This window comes from Bos mutus, chromosome 5, assembly GCF_027580195.1.
Source record: "Bos mutus isolate GX-2022 chromosome 5, NWIPB_WYAK_1.1, whole genome shotgun sequence".
Classification (NCBI taxonomy): Eukaryota; Metazoa; Chordata; class Mammalia; order Artiodactyla; family Bovidae; genus Bos; species Bos mutus.
In genome coordinates this window covers 72,104,810-72,114,295 of record NC_091621.1, presented here as the reverse complement: position 1 = coordinate 72,114,295, position 9,486 = coordinate 72,104,810, and the positions used below count along the sequence as shown (strand labels likewise).

General features: G+C 40.2%; 1 pseudogene; it reads right to left on the bottom strand.

The window, feature by feature from the left end:
• Positions 1–895: 895 nt before the first annotated feature.
• Positions 896–1,806, bottom strand: LOC102284816 (frizzled-3 pseudogene; annotated as a pseudogene).
• Positions 1,807–9,486: the final 7,680 nt, after the last annotated feature.

Genomic DNA, 9,486 nt, shown 5'->3' with positions numbered 1-9,486 from the left:
TATAATATATATTATAATAATTAAAATGTAATTTTGTGTAGAATTATTTATACCACAAAATAAAAAGGAAATGGCATTTTCAGTCATCAAGTATTTACTGATAATTGACTATGTGCTAATCACACACTCCTTGTTTCCAGTAAAACTGGAACATTTCTTAAAAATGTCTTTTCTTCTGAATCTACACATTCCCATTCTCAATACCATCATCTACTAACCTATAGAACATGCTTTGAAAAAATATGAAAAAGATATTATTGTGTTTAAAGAGTTCACTGTCTATTAGGGAAGGAGACAAGTAAACAGAAGTTATCTACAATGCATAAGTACTTTAATAAAGTGAGCAAGTCACTTAACATTTCTAAGCCTCAAATGAGATAGATGTTTAAGAACTCTAAATTACAGAGGAACTTGAATAAACCATCTCTAAGGTCCTCTCTAGATATAAAATTCTATGATTATCTGATCTCTTTAAATTAAAAGGTAAATCACAAAATATTCAGTACGCAAGAAAGAAAAACTAAGACCAACTAAAAGATGAAACTTTGTACAAATGCATTCTAATTTTTTCAAAACTGTTAAAACTCCTGTTCTAACTATCAGTAAAATTTCCACAGATTGTCTTTTAATCAACATCTTCCCCTCAAATCTGCAGACTTCTAAGTAATCAACAAAGCAACTATTTTGTGATAACACAAGTAAAGTGCTTAAAAGCCCATGGTTTGGACTCAAGAGAGTGATCTTTTAAAAGGAAGATGTTAACAGAAACGTGTGTATGACATTCTTACTACAATAAATTTGTTCATTAACTTCACTTCAAAATTTTAACGTTCAGGTTTTTCATGAAGAGGTTAAAAAAAAAAAAAAAACAGCTAAGATTAGCTTTTTTCACTGTTAAGTATTTTGAAATTTAGAACAAGGTTTCCCTTACCTGATATGGACATGGAATGTGATATTCTCTGCAGCGTTCTTGTATTCACATTGTTTCCCAGATGCCACGGTAAGCTTGCTCATAAAAGTAGCATCCAATTACAACCATGAGTGGTACGAGATACACAGTGCTGAAAACACCAATCTGGATCATAAACTTCACCAGTTTATCCTGGTTCTCCTTTTCTAATGGAATCTCAACTCTCACTCTGTTTAGGGATATAATGCCGGCTAAAAGGAGTGAAAACCCAACTACCACATACAGGCAGAGGGGTGCAAGAACAAAATACCTCAGGGCATCAACATCGTAGAGGCCAACAAATCACACGCCACTGATATTGTCACCTTCAATTTTATTCATCGCTAAAAGCATGATGGTCAGCGTTCCAGGGATGCCCCACGCACTGGCGTGGAACAGCAAGGCTTTCTTCTCAATAGCTTCACTACCCCACTTTGGCACAGCTGCCAAGAACCACGTGATGGTAAGAATCACCCACCAAACACTGCCAGCCACAGTAAAAAAACAGAGTATCATAAAAAGCATGATACAGGCTTTGTTATGAGATCCCTGGGTCACTGTGGAAGCCTTATACTGTGCAGGGCTGGATGCATTGCAGGCGACTCGGTCCTCAAGCAAAAACCCAATAAACAAAATTAATGACACCATCATGTAGCAGACGGCATAAAATATAATGGGTCTTTCAGGATAACAGAATTTTATCACATCAACCAAAAAAGTTAAAAAAGTAAACAACATGGCAGAGAGGCAAATGATTGAAATCAATCCTATGAAATACAGAGCAAATGAAAGCTCTCTCTCCTAAAGTACATATTTGGACAAGGAGGTGAACAATCACGCATGTGCAAAAAGGAATAGCCAAGATCAGGATCATTTTTCAACTCGGGCACACCAAAAGCCATAGTCCCTCTGCACTGCCACTGAGGCTCCTTCAGTAGGATCACCAGCTAAATTCAGGTCCACCAGCTGAGGATACAGCTCACCACAATCTGGGAACCTAAAACACAAGACAAGAATCATTTACTTATGAACCCAATGATTTGGATTTCCACATTTAGCAGTTATGGCTTATTTATGCTTATGTCCTTGGAGAACATTACGATATGTTGAAGAAATAATGCAATATCTTGCTTGTGGGTCATACAATGAGATATTCCACAGCTGACAAAAAACGAAAAATGTATACTTAATTTTGTTTTGGCTTCAAAATGGTACTCTTTATTAAAACAGGCATAGCCATTAATAAATAGTGTAATTAGTACTATTTATTAAGACAATTTACAGTAAGATTTCAAACTATAAATAAGTATATATATATAAAATAAACATACATAAAAAGCTCCAGTAGAATACTAGCTAAAAGTTATTTTTTTAACATTTAATTACAAGGTAGTCCTCAATTTACCCTAGACTCAAACAGAACTTTCTTAAAAATAAGAGGTAAAAATCTTCCTAGAACAAGACTGCGGAGGAGTCAGTGAACGTGGAGTACATCTCTCTCCAAGGATTCATCAGGAATACACCTTCAGAGACAGAAGTACATGCAGGACACCAGCTAACAGAGGACAAGAGTACCTGACCAGTGGAAAATAATATATAGAACCACACAAAACTCGGTAGGAGGAAGGAAATACAGGGAAAAACAGGAGTGTTAGAAAGACTGGACCTGCCCTCGGCGGGTGGGGGAACTGAGGCGGGGTCCAATCCCCACATCGGGGCAACTGTCTGAGTCAGAGGAGAAACATTTAAGGCTGAGTGAAACAGCTGATCTGTGGCAGCCTAAATGGAGTGAGAGACAGTCCTTGCCGCAGCCATACAGACCCTAGACAGGGACACAGGTTCCCTGGAAGGCACAGCAGCTGGGAGCTGGAGTTTAGGGATTGTGGGGCAATCCCAGGGCGAGGGCTGCTGTTGACTGCGGAGAGATGGATTGAGGGGATGTGAGGGAGAAGAGACGGGTTGAGGGGATATGAGGGAGGAAAGCCAGGCAGCCATGGAAGCAAGGCGATACTGCTGAGTCACAGGCAGGGGATGGAGCCATCACCATGGCCTCTCTCTCCCCACAGGCCAGTATCAGCAGCTGAACAATAGAGAGGGTGGTCCATCAAATGCCTGACACACTGCACTACAGAATAGGACCCCACCCAGGGTGCCACTTTACATGCCAGAGGCGCCAACCTACACACTAGGATCTCAGCCAGGAGGGGCCCTCTATGTGCATGACACACCGAACAGGAGAGAAGGACCCCAGGCAAGGTAGCCCTCTAAGTGCCTCAACAGACGGAGCTACAGATAGGCCTTTTGGTCGCCAGCTGCAAGAGGCTCAAAAAAAGACTCTGATAGGGACATAACTCCTGCAGCGGAGGCAGTCCGTGTCCTTGCACACTTGGCACTGCCAGGGTCCTTGCAAGCCACACAGCTCTGCCACCTTCATGCTCAACTCTCACTGGGGCAGAGCTGCCACAGGCAAAAAACATATTGCATCTATGCCCACAGGGTCGCTTCAGTCATGTGCAGCTCTTTGCTGCCCTGTAAATGGTGGCCTGCCAGGCATCTCTGTCAGGGAGGAGAGGACTTCTCCAAGCAAGAATACTGGAGCGTACTGGCCAATACTGGTTGCCATACCCTTCTACAGCACTGTATTTCCTGCTGCCCTAGCAGCCAATTCCCCTGAGTACCTGGTGCTGCCAGAACCCCTGTGACCCAAGCAGCTGCACCACCTCCACACCTGGCCCTCAAAGGGGCAAACCCAAGCCCTCCAGGGCAGCCCCAGGAGCAAACCCCAGTGGATGACCCACATGTATAGGTGGAAATGAAACCACAATTGAAACCCAGGGGCAGTGTGGCTAAGAAGACCCAAAACCTTACCACCAGCTGTACAAGCTGCAGATTAAATCCACACGATCAACTAGGCAGACTCTGTGTCTATGGAATATTTAAAAGGTCAGTGAGAGCTACCACAAAAGAAATACTCATGAGTACTGATAGCTGTGGACACTGGAGGGAAAAATACACAGGAGTAGGACCAGATTAGAATCTGAGCTGCCCCACAGCAGGCCCAAGAGACCAGCAGAGTGTTGGAGGCATTCGAGGAGAGTAAATTGGACTATGACTCTCAGCGGGGGAGGACGCTGACAGCAATGACTCAAGAAAAACATTTATTATTATTTTTTGACTTGTTCTGTAGATTCTTTGGCTTTTTTTTTTTTTTTTTCCTTTTTTTTCCCCTCTGTTGTAGCTGTCGATTTTACTGGCACTGACTGTGTGGATCACAATAAACTGAGGAAAATTATGAAAGTGATGGGAATACCAGACCACCTGACCTGACTCTTGAGAAATCTGTATGCAGGTCAGGAAGCAACAGTTAGAACAGGACATGAAACAACAGACTGGTTCCAAATAGGAAAAGGAGTACGTCAAGGCTGTATATTGTCACCCTGCTTATTTAACTTATAGGCAGAGTACATCATGAGAAAAGCTGGGCTGGAAGAAGCACAAGCTGGAATCAAGACTGCCAGGAGAAATATCAATAACCTCAGATATGCAGATGACACCACCCTTATGGCAGAAAGTGAAGAGGAACTCAAAAGCCTCTTGGTGAAAGTGAAAGTGGAAAATGAAAATGTTGGTTTAAAGCTCAACATTCAGAAAAGAAGATCATGGCATCCAGTCCTATCACTTCATGGGAAATAGATGGGGAAACAGTGGAAACAGTGTCAGACTTTAGTTTTGGGGGCTCCAAAATCACTGCAGATGGTGACTGCAGCCATGAAATTAAAAGACGCTTACTCCTTGGAAGGAAAGTTATGACCAACCTAGATAGCATATTCAAAAGCAGAGACATTACTTTACCAACAAAGGTCCATTTAGTCAAGGCTAAGGTTTTTCCAGTGGTCATGTATGGATGTGAGAGTTGGACTGTGAAGAAGGCTGTGCGCCGAAGAATTGATGCTTTTGAACTGTGGTGTTGGAGAAGACTCTTGCAAGTCCCTTGGACTGCAAGATCCAACCAGTCCATTCTAAAGGAGATCAGCCCTGGGATTTCTTTAGAAGGAATGATGCTGAAGCTGAAACTCCAGGACTTTGGCCACCTCATGCGAAGAGTTGACTCATTGGAAAAGACTCTGATGCTGGGAGGGATTGGGGGCAGGAGCAGAAGGGGACGACAGAGGATGAGATGGCTGGATGGCATCACTGACTCGATGAACGTGAGTCTAAGTGAACTCCTGGAGTTGGTGATGGACAGGGAGGCCTTGCGTGCTGCGATTCATGGGGTCACAAAGAGTCGGACACAACTGAGCGACTGAACTGAACTGAACTGATTTGATGAAATCCAATTAAGCTTTTGAGCTTTATTTTTTCTAGTCACATTTTTTATTGTTATAAACCTCTGCCTCTACATTGGGTTTCTGCAGTTCTGCAGAGTTTTCCTCTTTTTTTCTTTCCTCTTTTTTTAATTTTAAACCTTTTATTTTTTCTATATTTATTCCTTTGTTTGCTTTTCCTACAGTTCTTTTCCCCTTGCAGTTAATCTTTAACATATATAAATCTTCTTTATCTACCTTTATCTAACTTTGCGTATCTTTTGTTTCTCTCCTTTCCTCTCTACATAGTTGCTAGTTTTACTTTCAGTGCTTTATTCCCCAGCTGGCACCTTGCTTTAGTTTTGTTTTCCAGTTTGTGTTTTGGCTAGTTTTGTTCTGGTAGATATGATTTTTGGTTTCTTTTGTTCACTGGGTCAATCTATTGTACTTTATTTTTGTTGGACTTTTTTGATTTTGCCTATTGGTGTGTATGTATATGTGTATATTCAGTCACACGTTTTAATGTTGTTATAAACCTCTGCGTCTACATTGGGCTTTTGCAGTTCTGTAGAATTTTCCTTTTTTCTTTCTTTTTTTTTCTTTTCTCCTCTTTATAATTTTAATTTTTTAAAACTTATTGTATTTTTGGTATATTTATCCCTTTCTTTGCCTTTCCTACTGTTTTTTTCCCCTTGCAGTTAATCTTTAATGCGTATACATCTTCATCTATCTCTATTTAAATTTGCATATTCATTCTTTCTTTTCTTTCCTTACTTTCCTCTCAACATATTTGTTAGTTTTGTTTTCATTGCTCTATTCCCACTTGGCACATTGCTTTAGTTTCATTTTCCAGTTTGTGCTTTAGTTATTTTTGTTCTTAACTGGTAAATATAAATTTTGATTTCTTTTGTTTGCCAGATTAATCTACTGTACTTTATTTTTGTTGGACTGTTTTGACTTTGCTCATGGGTGTATATGTATATATTCCATTATTTTAACTATTATTTGCCTGATTTTGTAACCACAATTTGTCTGAGGTTCATCTTTGGTTTCTCATTTTTGGATATTTGTTTTAATCTCACTTAATGCCATAACAAACCACGTGTGGAATCTTTGTTTCTGACCAGAGATAAAGCCCTGAACCTTTGGAGTGGGAGCACTGACTCCAAGACCCTAGATAGCTGCTAAGTCACTTCAGTCGTGTCCGACTCTGTGAGACCCCATAGACGGCAGCCCACCAGGCTCCCATGTCCCTGGGGTTCTCTAGACAAGAACACCAGATTGGGTTACCATTTCCTTCTCCAGAGAATTAACTGTAGGGAGTATCAAACAGTGAGAACTCACACAAAGGAAACCACTTGAACACAAGACCCAGTATCACCTAACCACCAGCAGCACCGTGTGCAGGACGCCTCATCTGAACAACAAACAAAACAAAAATACAAACTCAATCATCAGCAGAGAGGATTTACCATCTCACTCAGCCTTACCCATCAGAGGAAAAACAAAAAATCAGCACAAATCTCACTCTACACAAAGCTTACACAAACCACTGGACCAGCCTTCAGTTCAGTTCAGTTCAGTTGCTCAGTCATGTCTGGCTCTTTGCGACCCCATGAATCACAGGTCTCCCTGTCCATCACCAATTCCCAGAGTTCACTCAGACTCACGTTCATCGAGTCAGTGATGCCATCCAGCCATCTCATCCTCTGTCGTCCCCTTCTGCTCCTGCCCCCAATCCCTCCCAGCATCAGAGTCTTTTCCAATGAGTCAACTCTTCGCATGAGGTGGCCAAAGTCCTGGAGTTTCAGCTTTAGCATCATTCCTTCCAAAGAAATCCCAGGGTTGATCTCCTTCAGAATGGACTGGTTGGATCTCCTTGCAGTCCAAGGGACTCACAAGAGTCTTCTCCAACACCACAGTTCAAAAGCATCAATTCTTCAGCACTCAGCCTTCTTCACAGTCCAACTCTCACATCCATACATGACCACTAGAAAAACCATAGCCTTGACTAGATGGACCTTTGTTGGCAAAGTAATGTCTCTGCTTTTCAATATGCTATCTAGTATGGTCATAACTTTCCTTCCAAGGAGTAAGCGTCTTTTAATTTCATGGCTGCAGTCACCATCTGTAGAGATTTTGGAGCCCAGAAAAATAAAGTCTGACACTGTTTCCACTGTTTCCCCATCTATTTCCCATGAAGTGATGGGACCACATGCCATAATCTTTGTTTTCTGAATGTTGAGTTGTAAGCCAACTTTTTCACTCTCCTCTCTTACCTTCATCAAGAGGCTTTTGAGTTCCTCTTCACTTTCTGCCATAAGGGTGGTGTCATCTGCATATATGAGATTATTGATATTTCTCCCGGCAATCTTGATTCCAGCTTGTGCTTCTTCCAGCCCAGCATTTCTCATGATTTACTCTGCATATAAGTTAAATAAGCAGGGTGACAATATACAGCCTTGACGTACTCCTTTTCCTATTTGGACCAGCCTTAGGAGGGCAGAAACCAAAAGAAAGAATTCAACCTTCTTCAACTAAAGAATTCGACTTTGCTTGAAGCCTGGGAAAAGGAAATTTCAAACACAACAAGTTAAGAAAAAATTATGAAAAGGCAGAGAAATACTACACAAATGAAGGAGCAAACCAGAAACACAGAATTCCAAATAAATGAAGAGGAAATAGACAAACTACCTGAAAAACAATTCAGAATAAGGATAGTAAAGATGATCAGAAACCTTGAAAACATAATGGAGAAAATGCAAGAATCAATTAACAAAGACCTAGAAGAATTAAAAGAATGAAAAGAACTGAGGATAGTCTCAGAGACCTCTGGGACAATAGCAAATGCACCAACATTCAAATTATAGGGGCCCCAGAAGAATGAGAGAAAAAGAAAGGGTATGAGAAAAATTTTGAGAGATTATAGTTGAAAACTTCCCCAACGTGGAAAAGGAAATAGTCAATCAAGTCCAAGAGGCTCAAAGAGTCCCATACAGGACAAACACAAGGAGAAACATGCCAAGACACACACTAATCAAAGTAACAAATACTAAACACAAAGAAAGAATATTAAAAGCAACAAGTAACATACAGGGGAAATCCCATATACTTAACAGCTATCTTTCAGCAGAAACTCTGCAGGCCAGAAGGGAATGGCAGGATATATTTAAAGTACTAAAAGGGAAAAATCTACAACCAAGATTACTGTACCTGGCAAGGATCTCATTCAAAATTGATGGAGAAATAGAAAGCTTTTCAGACAAGCAAAAGTTAAGAGAATTCAGTACCACCAAACCAGCTTTACAACAAATGTTAAAGGGACTTATACAGTCAAGAAATATAACAGAAGAAAAAAGATCTAAAAAATCAACCCCAAACAATTAAGAAAATGGCAATAGGAACATATATATCAACAATTACTTTAAATGTAAACAGATTAAATGCTCCAACCAAAAGACACAGACTGGCTGAATGGATACAAAAACAAGACCCATATATTTACAGTCTACAAGAAACCCACTTTGGACCTAAAGACACATATAGACTGAAAGTGAGAGGATGGAAAAGTATATTGCATGCAAATGGGAAGTCAAAGAAAGCTGGGATAGCAATCCTCATATCAGACGAAGTAGACCTTAAATAAATAAAATTACAAGAGATAAGGAAGGACACTACATAATAATCAAGGGATCAGTCCAAGAGGAAGACATAACAATTATAAGTATCTATGCACCCAACATAGGAGCACCTCAATACATAAGACAAACACTAACAGACATAAAAGGAGAAATTGACAGTAACACAATAATAGTAAGAGACTTTAACACCCCACTCACACCAATTGACAGATCATCAAAACAGAAAATTAATAAGCAAACACAAGTCTTAAATGACACATAAGATGAGATGGATCTCGTTGATATCTTCAGGACATTCCATCCAAATGCAGAAGAATACACCTTCTTCCCAAGGGCACACTGAACATTCTCCAGGCTAGACCACATCTTAGGTCACAAACAAACCTCAATAAATTTAAGAGAATTGAAATCGTATCAAGCATCTTCTCTGACCACAACGCTATGAGACTAGATACCAATTACAAGAAAAAAACTGTAAGAAACACAAACACATGGAGATTAAACAACATGTTTCTAAATGATCAACAGGTTACTGAAGAATTTAAAAGGGAAATAAAAAAATTCCTAGAAACAAATGACAATGAAAACACAA